At 36.7% G+C, this 16874-nt stretch overlaps 1 long non-coding RNA gene across 1 annotated transcript in view; it reads right to left on the bottom strand.

Moving 5' to 3' along the window:
• Nucleotides 1-1332: 1332 nt before the first annotated feature.
• Nucleotides 1333-16874, bottom strand: part of LOC141568605 (uncharacterized) — a 30735-nt gene continuing 15193 nt past the window's right edge. The window contains exons 2-3 of the long non-coding RNA XR_012491774.2: nucleotides 9865-9999; nucleotides 1333-4600 (exon numbers count right to left, since the gene is read on the bottom strand). This is a non-coding gene — a long non-coding RNA (uncharacterized LOC141568605). The remainder of the gene's footprint in view (nucleotides 4601-9864; nucleotides 10000-16874) is intronic.

Here is a 16874-nt window from a genome sequence, read left to right as displayed (position 1 = left end):
CTTGAGAATACAAACACAGGGTACCTGACTTAGGAAGAATTGTTACCTGGTTTGAAGGCTAGGAGCTACAAAACTATTCTAGAGAGAATGTGTGGCCAGCATTAAGACAACTGGCAAGAGAGAACCTGATATATTTCGGAAACTGCAGTATTTGACACATAGTAAATACTCAGTCAATATTATTATTGTTTTTTCTTATTGAAATTGTTTGTATTACTATAGCTGGAGAGAAGCCTATGGAGGCATAGAGGTAAGAGCTCTAGTTAGGACAATAGTTGAAGAGCAAATAATGGACTTGAAGAATTTGCACATTTTTGTATAAATTCTGTATAGCAACTAAAAAGAAATGTATGGAGTAATGCATAGTCCAGGTTTACATTGTAGAAGGTTGTGGTGGAATCGATAAAAGTACAGTAGAACTGATTATTAAGAGTTTTATTGTAGTGACCTAAGGGAGGAACAATAATTCTAAGAGCAATCGAGAGGATTGAGAGAAGGGTATCCGTATTTTGGAAGATAAAGAAAGGAAGGGGATTGGCTCTTTGTGAGGGATAAAAGAAGGAAATGTAGAGTAAGGAATCATGAATGACTTGAATATTCAGGCTTGCGCAGTTGTAAATGATTCTGTTACTAACAGATATGTATACAGCCCAAGAAATATGGTTAGGGAAGAAGTTACATGACATTTTGATCATGTTTAGTTTTAGGTGCCCATGTGACCTCTAAGTGAAGATATTGTATATGTGGATATAAGTACAGATCTGGGGAGTCTTCAACATAGATAGCTATTGGAGCTGTGAATTTGACCATACCATCTATGTAGAGGCTGTAGAGAGAGAGAAGTGACCCTCCTGAATACCAATATTTACTTATCAAATAGTATTGAAACAAACACACAAACAAAATAGATAAGAAGAAGCTAAAAACAAAACAAAACAAAACAAAAAAAACCCTGAACAGAACACTTCCCTAAAGCTGACATAGAGCATTTTGAGGAGAAAGAGGTATTTTCAAATACTGAAAAGCCAAGGTAAGGAATGGAAAGTGTATGCTGGGCATAGCAAAGAGAAGATAATGTAGTTTTCTTGGAAATGTATGGTTGGAGGATAGTACTGGAATGGAGTCTAGGTACTGAAAGAGTGGGTAGTGATAGAGATTTGTGAATTCTTAGTATATAAGACTGGTTTTTATGGTTTGCAACATGTGGCTTGGCTGAGGGAATGAAGAAAAAGAATAAAACAACCATTGGTTTGATTGTGATTCTTAAAAATCGTTCTTTATTTTGCAATTAGTTTGACATACAGTATCATATTAATTTCTAATATTGCAGCATAGTGATTAGACATTTATATAACTTATAAAGTTATCACCGAAATAAATCTGGTATCCATCTAACATTGTGCATAGTTATTACAATATTATTTATTATATTCCTTACTCTATACTTTACATCCCCATGATATTTTATAACTACTAATTTGTACCTCTTAATTCTTTTCAATTTTTCACCCATCCCCTCCACTTCTATCCCATCTGGCAATCATCAAAATGTTCTCTGTATCTATGAGTCTGTTTCCATTTTGTTTGTTCATTTTCTTCTTTACAATCCACACATAAGTGGAATCACACTGCATCTATCTTTCTCTGTCTGACGTACTCCACTCAGCACAATACCCTCCAGGTTCATGGATGCTGCTGCAGATGGCAAAAACACATACCCTTCCACGGCCGAGCAATATTCCACTGTATATATGTACCACCTCCTGTTTATCTATTCATCCATCAACAGACACCCAGGCTGCCTCTACGTCTTAGCCATTATAAACAATGCTGCCATGAACATATGGATGCACATGTGCCTTCAAAGTAGTGTTTTGTGTTTCTTCAGATAAATAGTCAAAATTGAGATTACTGGGTCCTTCTTTGTCTCTTGCTATAGGCTTTGTTTTAAAGTCTATTTTGTCTGGTGTAGTCTTGCTACACCAGCTTTTTAAATTTATTTTTATTTCCATTTTCATGAAATATCCTTTTCCATCCCTTCATTTTCAGTCTGCATGTGTCTTTCGATCTGAAGTGAGTCTCTTGTAAGCAGCATATGTAAAGGTCTTGTTTTTTTATCCATTCAGCCACCATATCTTTTGATTGGAGCATTTAATCCATTTACATTTAAGGTAATTGTTGATAGATATGTAGTTATTGCCATTTCCTTATTCATAGTTTTCTCCTCCTCCTCCTCCTCCTTCTCCTTCTCCTTCTTCTGCTACTATTTAAAAGTCCCTCTAACATTCCTTGTAACACTGGTTTTGTGGTGATGAACTCCTTTAGTTTTTTTCTTGTCTGAAAAGTTTTCTAAATCTCCTTCAATTTTAAATGACAGCTTTACTGAGTAGAGTAATCTTAGATGTGGGTCCTTGCTTTTCATCACTTTGAATATTTCCTGCCAATCCCTTCTGGCCTGCAAAGTTTCTGTTGAGAAATCAGCTGACAGTCTTATGGAAGCTCTCTGTAGGTAACTAACTGCTTTTCTCTTGCTGCTTTTAAGATTTTTCTTTGTCTTTAACCTTTGGCATTTTAATTATGATGTGTCTTGCTGTGGGCCTCTTTGGGTTCATCTTGTTTGGGACCTTGTGCTTTCTGGGCTTCGATATATATTTCCTTTGCCACATAAGGAAGTTTTCTGTCATTATTTCTTCAGGTAGATTTTCAATTCCTTGCTCTCTCTCTTTTCCTTTTTCTACCCTTATGATGTCAATGTTGGTATACTTGATGTTGTCTCAGAAGCCCCTTAAACTATCCTCATTTTTTTGGATTCTTTTTAATTTTTGCTGTTCTGATTGTTTTCTGCTACCTTAGCTTCTAAATTGCTGATTCATTTTTCTGCTTCATCTAATCTATGGTTGATTCCCTCTAATGTATTCTTCATTTCAGTTATTGTGTTCTTTATTTCTGTCTGGGTCTTTTTTACATTTTCTATTTCCATTTTTTTCCCTATCTCTTTCTCAAAGTTCTCACTAAGAACATTGAGAGTTTTGAACTCTGCATCTGGTAGATTGCTTGTCTCTATTTTCTTTAGTTCTTTTTCTGATCCTTTGTTCTTTCATTTGGGACATGGTTCTTTGTCTCCCCATTTTGCCTGCTTCCCTGCGTTTGTTTCTCTGTATTAGATAGATCTGCTATGTCTGCTGGTCTTGGTAGAGTAGCCTTATGTAGTAGGTGTCCTGTGGGGCTTAGTGGCAAAGTCTCTCTGGTCATCTGAGCCAGGTGCTGTAGGTGTGTTTCTTGTGTGGGTTTTATGTGTCCTCTGTTGTTGTTGAGCCTCGGTTGTTGTTTGCACATCAATGCGAGGGACTGACTCTTGGGTTGATAGGTTGTATGAACTGGTCATGAATACAGTGGAGGACCTGTGGTGCAGGGGATGACCCTACAGTGCAGAATTTGTTTCATCAGGGCTCTAGCACCTTTGAAGTTTGTCTTTTGTGTGTATTGTCCCCATAGGCAGCTAAGTGGTAATCTGGCATGATCCAAAGCTGGCTACTGGGACTTCGAGCCCCAGGGCCTCCTGGGAGGGACTTTGCTGCAGGTCAAGTTTAACCACAGCCTGTGCCCTGCCAAGGGCTACCTCGCATGAGCCACAAAGCAATCTGTAGATGTCTTCCACCTGTGCTGGGTTTGGGGTTGCCCAAGAGAGGCTAAGCTTTGAATGGAGGCTAGCTGCCACTAGTTCCAGGCTCAGGGATACTCAGCAAGAATTATGAGGCAGGCCAAGGCCAAGTACTGCTTGTTTGGGTTTTGTGAATCTTTGAGAGATTTTAGGAAAGTTTACCATATGATCCAAGACAGTCCATTTTTTATGGAAAAGCCACTGGGCACAGCTTGGGTAGACCCTCAAGCTGGGTGGAGCAGGGCAAAAGTCTTTGCCAGGTTGATGGAGATTCAGATATTGTGCCTGCTTGCATAAGTAGGCTGGGTGCAGGGAGAGCTCAACAAAGGAATAATAGCTTCTGCCAGCATTTTCAGAGAGAAAGCTGTTCCTCTAGCCCTCACCTTGAAGCCAGATAATTCAGTTCCTTTCTGTATGTCCCCGATGCTTTTCGAACTGCTGCAGCAGTGCTGGAGCTCAGAGTGAGTCCATCAGTGAGTGAATCCGTGTGTGGGCCTTTCAAGAGGAGTGAAACTGTTCTTCGTCTCACTCAGCCACAATCTCCGCTGTTTTTCACAGCCAGAGTTGTGGGGATTTTACTTCTCATCACTGGAACCCTGGGCTTGGGACCCTGTGTGGGGCTGGGACCCCTTACTCCTCAGGGGGGGACCTCTGCAGTGGAGATATTCCTCCCGAGTTTTAACCACCACATGTGGGTGTGAGGCCAGCTCATTTCATGTCGCCTCCCCGCCTAACAGTCTCACCCTGCCTTCTTCTGTATGTCCTTAGTTGTAGAACTTCTGTTCAGCTACACTTCAGGTGATTTTCAAGCATGGTTATTCTGTAGTTTAGTTGTAATTTTGATGTGGTTGTGAGAGCAGGCAAACACAGCCTTTACCTACTCTGCCATGTTGACCAGAAATGACTGAGACTTTCAACACTCGTAGGGATTTCATCAACCTGGAGGAAGAAGAGACTTTTTAAATTGAAAACGGGTAGTAATTTGAAATCCGGTTGCAAGAAATGGCATAATTTTCTAGTTGGCACTAAGGCTGATTTACATGCAAACAGGTTATGTTGGCATATTGATAGTAATTATTACTGTGGGAGTGGATGAAAAGATATAGAGTAAATTAAAGATGGGTAATATGGAAAGTAACAATATAGCAGGCCAAGGACAGAACTCTGGAAAATAAGGATTTAAGGGACACATAGAGAAAAAAAAGATCCAGGCAAGAAAACTGAGGAGAAATGTTCAGAGAGATAGGAAGAAAACCAAGACAAATACTATCCAGAAGGTCAGAGGTGAACTTGGGTTCACAACTCTGATGTGATTTGACACCCCTTTGGAACAGCATCTTCCATGTAACTTAATCCACCTTGATAGAATTAACTTCCGCCTCTTTCTCCACTAGGAGGCTTTCTGCAGCCCAGATAGCTCTTTGCTGCCCCCTTCTGATATTTGCCTGCTACTTCCCCCAAATTGCTTTTGCTAATCAAAGTCTTTTGTGGGGCCATATGAATTTTAGGGTTGCTTTTTTTTCTATTTCTGTGATAAATGCTGTCGAAATTTTGATAGTTGTTGCACTGGATCTGTGGATTGTTTGGGGGAGTATGGACATTTTAACAATATTAATTCTTCTGATCCATGAACATGCATATCTTTTCATTTATCTGTGCCTTCTGCAATGTCTTTCATCAGTGTCTTATAGTTTCAGTATACAGATCTTTTTTTCCTTTATCCCCCTGTTAAATTTACCACACCAGCTGAAAATGATACAAAGAGGACTTGACACATTACATGTGGAATGGAAGACGTACATTACTTTATAAGCCGGATTTTACAATATGCTAATCTTGGAGCACCTGGTGACTTCTTGATGCAAGGGAAATGGGAAGTGGCACTTGCAATGGGCTTCTATGCCATCTTTGCAAAGTGACCCACAGCTAAATAACCTCTATATGATCCTCTTGGCATGGCAGTAGAAACAAATGTACGTACTTCGAAAGAATGGCATTATTGAGAATGCAGACAAACTAAAAGTAAAATTTTTAGGTTGGATAAGTTAATGATTTACAAATGTATCATTACATTTGTACATACAAATGTTGGATAAGTTAATGAAATACAAATGTATTTACAAATGTAAATGTATTTATAAATGTTAATGATTTACATGATAAAAGTTATACTTTACTTAATTATAAGTAGGCCAGAAATAGTATTATAGTCCATGTGGATATTTGTTGAGGAAGTACATTGTTAATATTTTCAAGTTCCCATCTTAAAGTCTTCTAAACAGCTGTTATAAACTAAAGAGAGTGATTAATGCTAAGACATCTTGTCCAATAGTTGACTCCTTCTCACTGCTTAATATAGTTTCAAATTGTATTTTGTGGAGGTGGAAGGAGGGCCTTATACTATTTTATGTATATATGCCCTCACATCATTTGCAATTACTTGTCTCTTTAAATTTGAACATTCAACTATGTGTTTAGTGCGAAAAGAATAGACTATCTTGTGTATCACAACTTTTTCTAGCAATATTCCTATGGCTTCTTCAGTAATTCACAGTAAGTATGTTAACATAACATATACATATAGAAAGAGAGCAATCTTTACTGACAGATACATTTATTCTTACCTTTGAGGATGACATTTGAAAACAGAATTTCTGGGAACATTCCACAACGTTTGTTTAAAAAACTAACAATAAAATAAAAAAGAGAGGTACCCAATCTTTATTTTATGAAAGAGAACTTTATGTCTGTTCACACACATCTACTGAATAAAAGCCTGCAAAAAAATGTTGCTGAATGTCAGCATTCTATCTGTGGCCTTTACTCTGTAATTTATTTCTTATTATTTTGATTTCTTAAGTGTTGTTTCAAAAAATAAATGGGATCTGAGTTTTCAAATACTGCTTGTACTAATAATAGTACTGATGATCAAGATGATAAAAACAATGTATTTTAAATAATATTTAGTGTGTAACAGACACTGTACTAAGATATTTATTATTTAATTATACAATTATAATTTATGATTGCTTTTAAAATAAGAACAAATATTTTCTTGAGTTGCATGGTTTAAAAACCCCAAACAATAGAAACAAGTAGTGACAACCTTATTAATTTTTATTATTATATATTTGGACCCCTATAATACAAGTCACCATGCACCACTTTCCCAAGTTGCACTTCCAAGATTATTTTTCCTCAGTAATTATTTGACCCTTAAGCTGAGTAAATAATAAAATACTTTTACTACATATTGAAAGAAGATAAGAGTTTTGGCTTTTACCCCAGGAGTTTCCAAAGTTTTTATGAATTTCCAATAGTCAGAAAACTACATTAAATTTTCTTTTCCTCAAATGACATAGGTTTATGAGACCAAATTTCTGATATTCTAACGCTCTTTATCAATTAATCACTAGGTTAATTGTTTCCTATATTTTAATAATAATTATTGCTAATATTTATTAACGATATTTAGGATTAACTTGTGCCAGCCACTCTAATTGTTTTACACTAACTTGTTTAATGTGAAATAGATATACTGCCTCCATCTTACAGATAAAGAGTATGAGGCTTATAAAAGCTCAATACCTTGCTTCCCAGTTGTCATTGCAGAGCTAGTAAGTGGATCTGAATACTTTGCCTCCAGAATATGTGCACTTTATTGAGATTCAAAACTGTTATAGGGGGTGTGACAATGTGCCTGGGCATGAAATAAAAATGTTCTGATGATTTTATGCCTCCCACTGCCAAAAAGAAACAACATGAAGTTAGGAGAGCTACTGTCCTTGTTATGATTATAATTATTTGTTTATCGAGATTATAATAGTCTAGAAATAGCTGTTATTTGTGAATCTCCACTGATTGACAGCATCCATTTCTCATTTCACCATTAGACTTAAACTGAAGATAACAAGTGTGTTGTTTTATATTTGAAATTAAAACACTATCTTGTTTTGTCAAAACCCTAAAAATATTTTGGGAGAACTACTATTTTAACAGACATTCAATTAAGGCACTTTCTATTGTAATACTGTTCTTGAAACATTATTGTTATTGTTATTATTATTTATTATTATTATTATTATTATTAAGTTTTATTTATTTTTTAAGTTCACAGCAACGTGTTTTTTTCAGGAAGAAAACAGCTTTGTCAACTAACTAGAAGGGCAAAAGACTAATGGAAAGAAGTTACTAGACTATGTGCCTTACTTTACCCTCTCTGACGGAAAATTTTATCCTTCTTTTAAGTTATCAGAACCAGCAGAACAGATTTTTAAATAGTCTGTCTCCAGCTGTTTTCATGTTTGGGTCCCTGGATGATTTCTCTTCGTGAATGTCTTTGATCTTTTTTTCAGGTGAAAGGTTCTACAAATGAAACCAACTGAAATTTCCTAAGCTCAGAAATGAAGCTTGGAATCTTTTTGAAGGGGGCTGACTCATCATAGCTGCTCAGCAGCAGAACACTCGCTAAGTCTCCACCACCCACCACTCAGACAAGGGGCAGGTGCCAATTAAAAGGAAGGCAAGCAGGTAGAACCCACATAGCAATGAGCTACCTCTCCTTTCTTTCTTTGCCAAATTGACACAGCCTGCCCAAAGCAAGCATCTTAGGTTGAACTATGATGCTTCATCACAGGTTATCAGGGGATATTGGACCAGAACTAAACACATGTGATCAACTTTGCCCTTGGCCCCCTGTGTTCTTATTTTCCCCTTTCTGACCTAGCATACATCTCAGTTCCCATAAGACTTCTCGAGCTTACCAAAGCACTCATCTGTTTTCTCCTCCTTTCCCATTACAACCTGTTATCAGTAAAAAAGGTGATAGATTCATTCATTCACGTCAGGATGAAAATTATGATAATGCTTACTCTCTTCTATGATAATTTATCATTTTATATGGGGTAACATTTAAGGCCAAAGTAAGGCATAGTTAATGACAGACTGGTAACAGTAACAAAGTTGAGAATAACAATTTGGGAGCATTGTAAATTCCCCAACATTTAAGAATTAAGAATTACTTTATTCTGTATATAAATCATATACACACATACATAATGATAAATAATAGTGTGTGTGTGTGTGTGTGTGTGTGTGTGTGTGTGTGTGTGTATTGTGATAAGTGGTTGTATGCAAGATTAGCATCTGGCAATTTATTTCAGTTAAAACAATTCTTAATATTCTGATGAGAAAATAATTAGCACTATCTCCTTTAGTTACACTTTTTTTCTTTCTATATTAATTTTCACTCACTTTAATCTCAGGCAATATGATATATCAGACATCCTAAATGACCTTCCCACGAAAAGCACCAAAAAGGGTTCCATAAAAAATTTTAAAAATATTTTAAGATGAAAAGCTGATCTGGCAAGAAAATATATTCTAAGAGGCTAAAAACAAAGGGAGCAGGAAACTTGGCACTTCAGCAGGAGACAAGCATGTTCTGAAGGTGGCTTTGCCCTGAGGGTATCTGCCAAATGCTGGAGCAGCAATTACAAAGGGTCAGATAATTGAAAGGACTCAGAATATTCTGTAGGGTATACTCACAGAAGTGACATATATGGTACAGCAGCAGAAAGGAAAGCACAGGCAAACATCAGACAGGCCCAAGACTTACACACACAATTCCCAGAGTGCTTCCTTAGTGGCACAACTCACACGTTGCCTTCAGATACGTTAATCACCCTATTGGTGTCAGGGGATGGGGTACCTAGGTCTCAGAGTCACGTTTGTCTCCTGGGAGGAGGAGGGACTTTTATATTCCTCTGTTAATGTAGCCAAAAACCAGTCTGCATTCCTGTTCTCAACAGAGGGAAACAAGAGAACAAATAGAAACCTGGTACAAATCATCAATCTGTTCATTTTCTATAAATAATGTTTATAAGCCAATGCAAGTTACCTCCTGGTCTGTCTCAAATCCTAGCACAGGACTACACTAATCATTAGTTAGAACAATTTATTCAGGTTTGGCCAAGGGTCAGCCAATGATCCAGGCACCTCTGGAAATAAGCATGGGTTTGGAACAGATGATCTGACATTAATCCTATGTTGACACAAATTACAATTTTGGGAGGGCCCTATGGGAATCAAGGGACAGATGGTAAAGTTTTGGGTGAGGCAAACTTGGTGAGAAATGCTGTGCATTTACCTGGAAACCAAATGATACATTGTCTTTGTAAGGATAAAATACAAGTGCATCTTACATAAAGAAACAGCAGAAAAAGTCTCATCTCCACCTGGATGCTTGGAAGAAGGGTAGAAGTGTTTGCTGAGGATTCTTCATTTTATGACCTTCATTTGAATTTGTGGTCCAAACTGGGTGAAACAAACATTTATTTCTGGAGGAATAGAAATCATTCTTAGTACAAGAATTGTTCCTTAAAACAAGAATCAAAACATTAATCCCACGGTCTTGTGAGCTCTAAAATTACAAAACACCCAAGGAAACAAAGAACAATGAATGTTAGCCAGCAGAAACAAAAGACAGCAAATACACAAATACTTAAAATACTGCAGTGTATCAGATATGGTACATAAAGTAAATGTTTGTTTACTTCAACTGTTTATTTACTTTAACAGTGAACTTTGTTTATAGGAAAAATTACAGAATATTCCAGAACTGATGAGAAAATATCTAATATTTGGACATCCCAATACATTGCAAGTAGAATAAATGTAAGCAAACGTCCCTTATGAAAAGGTTCATTGCCAAAATATATAGGTGTTTGCTATTTTATCAAAACACTTTATAATAAACATGTAAGTTATATACATATTAGGATACTGCAGCTTATAAAAATGTAACATAAATTAGTTTTTCATTAGTCTTAGTTGACCATTTTTCTTGCTCTCTGTAGCATCTTTCCTTCTTATTGTTGTTCCTAGCAATAGTCACTTGTAAACAAAAACCAATATTCGGAGTTTGCTGAAGTAAAAATATTTCCATTGCTCCCTTATCAATATTTCACTTCTCTGTAGCAGGGTCAAAGACTTTTATTCTTGCAGAGCTGCAAGGAGACACTATATTTCTCTAAATTTACACAGAAGTGGAAATGACATGCCGTTTATCTTCTCCTCAGAGCAGGTTTTATATGGAGAGAAAAGCAAAATTTCCCTAAATGCCTTAAAGGAGGTTAGATAGAGAATCAAAGCCTGCTAAAGGATGAGGGTAGGGGTGGGCTAGAAGAGGAAGGAAGAGATAAAATGGAAACAATTTTGCCCAGGAGACAAACTCCTTTCAAATGTTGGCCTGGGGATTACTAGATCTGCAATCTTTAAAACATGACAGTCACTGAGCCTCAAAGCTGAGCACGATAGGTTCTTAAGAATACAGCTGCTATGTTATCCTAATATAATCTTTGTATTGGTCAAATAAAAAGAAAGCCTTGCTTTAAAGCCTTGACTCAGGAAGAACTAATCTTTCCAATCAGTGCTTTTTTTCTTAGCAGGTAATGTCACTGTATCACATAAGGACCGGAAACATAAATGATTAGTTTTGCATATTATAGACTGTGAACACCCTTTGCTTGACAAATCTACAATAGTGCCCCTGGTAATGCCAACACTTATTAATTTACCTTTCAAAAATACAAAAGTACCTCATGTGCTAAACACAAAGCTATAGTGACAGAGTCTTTTCAGCAACCCAAATAAATATATCACTGTCATTTAGCAAGCCCCTGTGTTCGGTGGAATTTTTTCTAACACTAGTAGGAAGTTAAAGGAGGGTGAAAATAGAGAGACAGCTCATTGACTTTTTATGCATATATCTATGCCACTTTAATCTTGTGCATAAAAGGTCAAGCATAAAATTATTTGCTTGGAGCAGCTGTCCTCAGAGATTTGAATTAACATAGATGGAGAGTACCACAAGGAAAAAAAAGTTAATTTTACCTTAATTGGATTAAGCCAGGTCCCATCCATACTGAGAGGATGAGGTTACGAAAGACTAGAAACTGCTAGGTTGACAGAAAGGGATTAATTCATGGGCTAGCGTCAGGTTGTTGACTAATAACGTATTGATCGTATCTGTAAGATATGCAGAGTATCTGTCAGGAAGAGAGGCACTTTGGAGTTGAAGATCACTAGCCTATCTGACATGATCAAAGTTAGATTAATATTATTAAGGCACTGCAAGTGAGCTGCACATTGCCTTAGCAAACACAGAAATTTTTTACATGTGTCTGGGGCTGACCATCATAAACAGTAGCAGTACTTGTCGGGTTACAGGGAAGTGACTGATTTGTATCCCGACTACTCCCCCCCTCCAACCCTTCTTTTCTTTAATGTGTTCCAACAGACATATTGAACGACCACAGTTTAATCCCAGTGGAGCCTGCAGGTGGTATTGCCCTTGCAATGAGGAGTTATTAAATTCTTAAGGTCACCATAAAAAAGATTCCATTAAATTGAGTTAATAAAAACATTGGGCAAAGGTTTGCAAAGAGCACAGATGTCAAAGCTTTGGGAATTGGAATGTCTCTTATGATATCAGGCTAAAAGAATAATTTAAATCACACTATAGTATAAAGAAGATTAAAAATTCTGCATTCTTCAGTAAATGTGAAATTTTTGTACCTGATATAGTCTATACGTGAACACTTATATAAGATACATTTCATGTGATGTTTTGTTTGACATTTTATTTATTTCATTTCATTTTATTTTTTTCAGTTGAGACCCAGTTTGATTGTTTAAAAATTGAGATACCTAAGAAATAGCTTCTGATAGTAAAAAATCCAAAAAAATTTCTGTATGTGAGAAAACTGATTTTTTTTTTTTTTTTTTTTTTTTAAGGGAAACAAAAAGATAAAAGAAAGAAAGTATAGCACTTGATTTAAGATAATGACCATGGATGATTTAAGATAATTGCTTGGATGAAGTGTTGTGGATAGGGATTAGACAAAGTTTTTAGCATTTAATTTGGATGATATAGCTACTGAGATTTTTTAATTATCCAACCTATACACGAAAGGACACTGATAGTATAGAGTGTGGAACTCTAATTATCCCCCATGCATCCCACCTTCTCTGTGTGTTTACAATAGCTTGCTTTCTCCTCCACTTCCTATGGAAGAGGAAAACGGATATATGAGGTGTGGTCACAAAATATGGTGAATGCTGCTGCCGAGTGCCATCAATGGAAAGGCACGGATCTTCAATAAGGGAAGCAGTGTGTCGAACCTTAGTAACAGTGTGTGACAAGTTTCAACTTTTTGGGTGCAATCAGTTGGGTGTGAGCTATGGTTGAGACAAGGTGTGTTTTAGAATATGCCATAAATCACGGGTTACGAACAATGCATTAACATGAAATTTTGTTTCAAATTGCAAAAAAGTGCTAAAGACACACACAAAATGTTAAAATTTGTTTATGGTGATGCTGCAGTGACCATGAAGATGGTTTACAAGGGGTTCAAACAATTTCATAATGGCTGTGAATCTATTGAAGACCAGGAGAGATCGGGACTTCCTTCAACATCAAAAACCCAAGAAGAATGTTGAAAGAGTAAGCAAAATGATTTGATCAAACAGGCAATTGACTATTAGGGATTGACTAATAAGGGCTTATTAGAGCATTTAAGAAATGATGTGAGTAGAAAACAGTCTGAGAAATGGGCAAACAGTTTCATCCTCCATCATGACAACACCCTATATCACACATCGCTTCTGGTATATGGCAATTTCTGTCAAATAAAAACATTACAATGTGTCCTCATCCACCTTATTCACCAGATCTGGCACCATGCAACTTCTGGCTCTTCCCCAAAGTTAAAATGACCATGAAAGGTAAATGTTTTAAATCGATTCAGGACATCGAGGCAGCCAAATCTGCACAGCGAAAGACATTCATGAAAGAAGACTTCCAGAACTGCTTCAGAAAGTGGCAAGAATGATGGGATAAGTGTGTTCAAAGTGAGGGGGAGTATTTTGAGGAGGATTCATGGTAATGTGTCTTTTACTGTAATAATCTTTTTATATTTAAACATTCACCATGCTTTTTTTTTGTTTTTAAGATTGTTTTATTAGGGAAGGGGAACAGGAGTTTATTGGGGAACAGTGTGTACTTCCAGGACTTTTTTCCAAATCAAGTTGTTGTCCTTTCAATCTTAGTTGTGGAAGGCACAGCTCAGGTCCAGGTCCAGTTGCCATTGCTAGTTGCAGGGGGCGCAGCCCACCATCCCTTGCCGGAGTCGAGGAGTTGAACTGGCAACCTTGTGGTTGAGAGCCCACTGGCCCATGTGGGAATCGAACCGGCAGCCTTCGGAGTTAGGAGCACGGAGCTCCAACTACCTGAGCCACTGGGCCACCCTCACCATACTTTTTGATTACACCTTGTATATCAGCATGGCAGTATTGTGAAAAACATTCTAGGAATTTAGGTTCTCAGATGGAGTATCTGTTCAAGTATAAAATTCTATATTTCATATTTTCAGAGAAAATTAAAGGAGGAATTTTGTGAAGAATATATGACTCTTTAGAATGATTTTACCAAACTCTTTCGAGTTAACTACTCTAGAAATAAATGCTATTTCTTAACTAAAATCTGATCTCCAGTTTTTCTGGGGGACAAGAATACCCAAATAGTCTGTATTTTCTAGACTTCATTGCATTCTTTAGCCATGTGACTATGTCCTCACTCAGGGCCAGGCACATCATTTGCAGGGTCCAGGGTAAAATGAAAATATGCAAGGGGAGCAGGGGGAAGCGTGTATTCAAAAAGAAGGAAAAATGTAGTGTTAAAGGTACTAATATACAAAGTGTTTCCTTTTCTTTTTCTGTGTCTCTCAACTTATCACAGTGTTTTTGTATTTACTAATTAATGTTGTTCTAAGTAAAGAAAGTAAAAATTTTAATTGTCAACATACTTCTATTGTTCACATTTATTTCAACCAATACCAGCTTTAAACATAAATATAAGTGTATTTAATGCATATGAGGAATAACAGAAACTACACAATTCATATTTTATAGCTAGTCCATGTATATATACTTCATTCTTACTAAAATAGTAGAAGCACTTCACAAAACTAATTCAAATATTTCTTTTTCACTTCTTTTTAATTAAATTTATTGGGGTGACATTGGTTAGTAAAATTGTATGGGTTTCAAGTGTACATTTCTATAATACAGCGTCTATATATAGCATTGTGTGTTCACCACTCAGAATCAGTTCTCCTTCCATTACCATATATTTGACCCCTTTACCCTCTTCTGATATGTACACATTCTGCCAATACTCTACGCTTCGCTTATTGATGAATCAGGACTGACTGAAAGGAAAAGAATCTGTGAGTTGCTCCATCTTTCCCTTTCCTTCTGTGTCATTATTTCAGCAGAAGTGAATACAGAAATTAACACACTTAAGAAAGGATAAGATGATAGTTTCTGGGTTGTTTTGATTTCTTAAAACACCATTGCCTTCTTTGTGCATTCAAAGGAAGTTCTGCTTTACACAAAAAGTTTGGCTTCTCTGGACCCCTACTTGCTCAGTTCTAGAAACAGATGCTTACCTTGCACTTGCTGTGTGCCCTGCTAAACTCCATGCATGGAGAAGCCACCATAATTCTGTGTGCATAGGACATTGTGAAAATGATATGCAAATAGTACAGTGAGAAATGGTAGACACACATATTGAATATATCTCCTCTGCTCACTTTCATACTTTATTGTCCCATGAAATTTCATTAACAAAACCAAAAGTTCCAAGAAAAAAAAAATTAAGAATTTCAGAACAGTGACAGAAGGTCATTAAAGCAAATGTGGAGCAGTTCTGTGATTTCTTTTATACTTCTATTTACATTTGATTTGAATTCAGCAATTTGCACAGTACAGTAAAATGTTCACTTTTATTTCTTTGCTGTACTTCATCTTTGTTGGCCAGTTCCCCAACTGAGTAACAGATGTGCAGTGACCAATGAGTGACAGACTTCCAAAAAAAGTGACATGATTAATCTCTAAGGGAGATAGCACCTCTTATGTTTACATAGAGATTTATGGACTGAAGAGCTTGTAACATGTTTGCACATTCTATATTTACTCATGTTTAATGTACTCAAGTAACTAATTTGATCAGTGTTGTTGGGGGACTAGTGTAATGCATCTAAACAACAGAAACTTCTATTTGTGCATATGGGAACCATGCAAAATGAGGACTGCCTGTATTAATTGTCTCATAAGTTTTCATGGTGTCAAGAATCTAGGAGTGGCTTCAAGTTCTGGTTCAGGGTTTCATATGAGGTTGCAGCGAAGATGTCATCTTGGGCTACAATCATGTAAAGGCTTAAATGGGACTGGAGGAATCACTGCCAGAGGGCTGGCTTACTAGCACACCTGGCAAGTTTGGGCTGGACTTGGCAGAAAGATCAGTTCCTCCCCACATGGACCTCTCCATAGGGTTTCCTGAATGTCCTCATCCATGGCAGTGGGCTGCTCCAAGAGTAGATAATCTCAGAGTGAAAGATGGAAGCTGTCATGTCCTTATGAGTAGCATGAGAAGCCACACACCAACATTTCCACAATATCCTATTGATTATAAAGATTAGCCTTATTTATTATGAGGGAAAGAATGGATGGGGAAGGTCTGAATCATTGAAGACCATCTTGGAGACTGAATATCACATTTAGCAACATAGAGCCTAGGAGATGGTGAAAAACGAAATCAAACAAACAAACAAAAATAAGCCAAAAAAACTCATGTAGGAGTATGATTCACAGGTGGGCTGGACCGGGGTTATTTTTATAGTATTAACATTCCCCTGTAACTTCTAGGAGACAGAAACCTATCCTTATTGCAGCTATTTAGTAAACTTAATTGACTATGATATTATGTACACCCATCATAGCACACTAAATTTTAAGGTTCCTCAAAGCACGCACCAAATCTTATTTATCTTTGTATGCATACAATTTAAAATAAGGCCTCGTTTATAAAATATGTCTAATACATGCCCTTCAAAGAGTTCAGCAATTGGTGAGTAAAACTTACCTCTAAGACCTTCCAGGTAAGATAATGCTGGTGATTTTGTGTTCTTCTCTTGTTTAATATTGTCTTACTATATCTTCCTACAAAGGAAATTTTTAGGTATGTAGAAGACTAAGAAATACCTTAAAGATATTAATATACAAAGATCTGACAACTAAGTTCATGAACTCATCCTAGAAAAGGTGCTGCCTACCTCATTGCTGAATATCACTATGATCACCTTTGAAGTTC

This window comes from Rhinolophus sinicus, chromosome 7 (assembly GCF_057876585.1).
Source record: "Rhinolophus sinicus isolate RSI-liver-muscle chromosome 7, RSI-T2T, whole genome shotgun sequence".
Lineage (NCBI taxonomy): Eukaryota > Metazoa > Chordata > Mammalia > Chiroptera > Rhinolophidae > Rhinolophus > Rhinolophus sinicus.
This window is presented reverse-complemented; position numbering and strand designations above follow the sequence as displayed.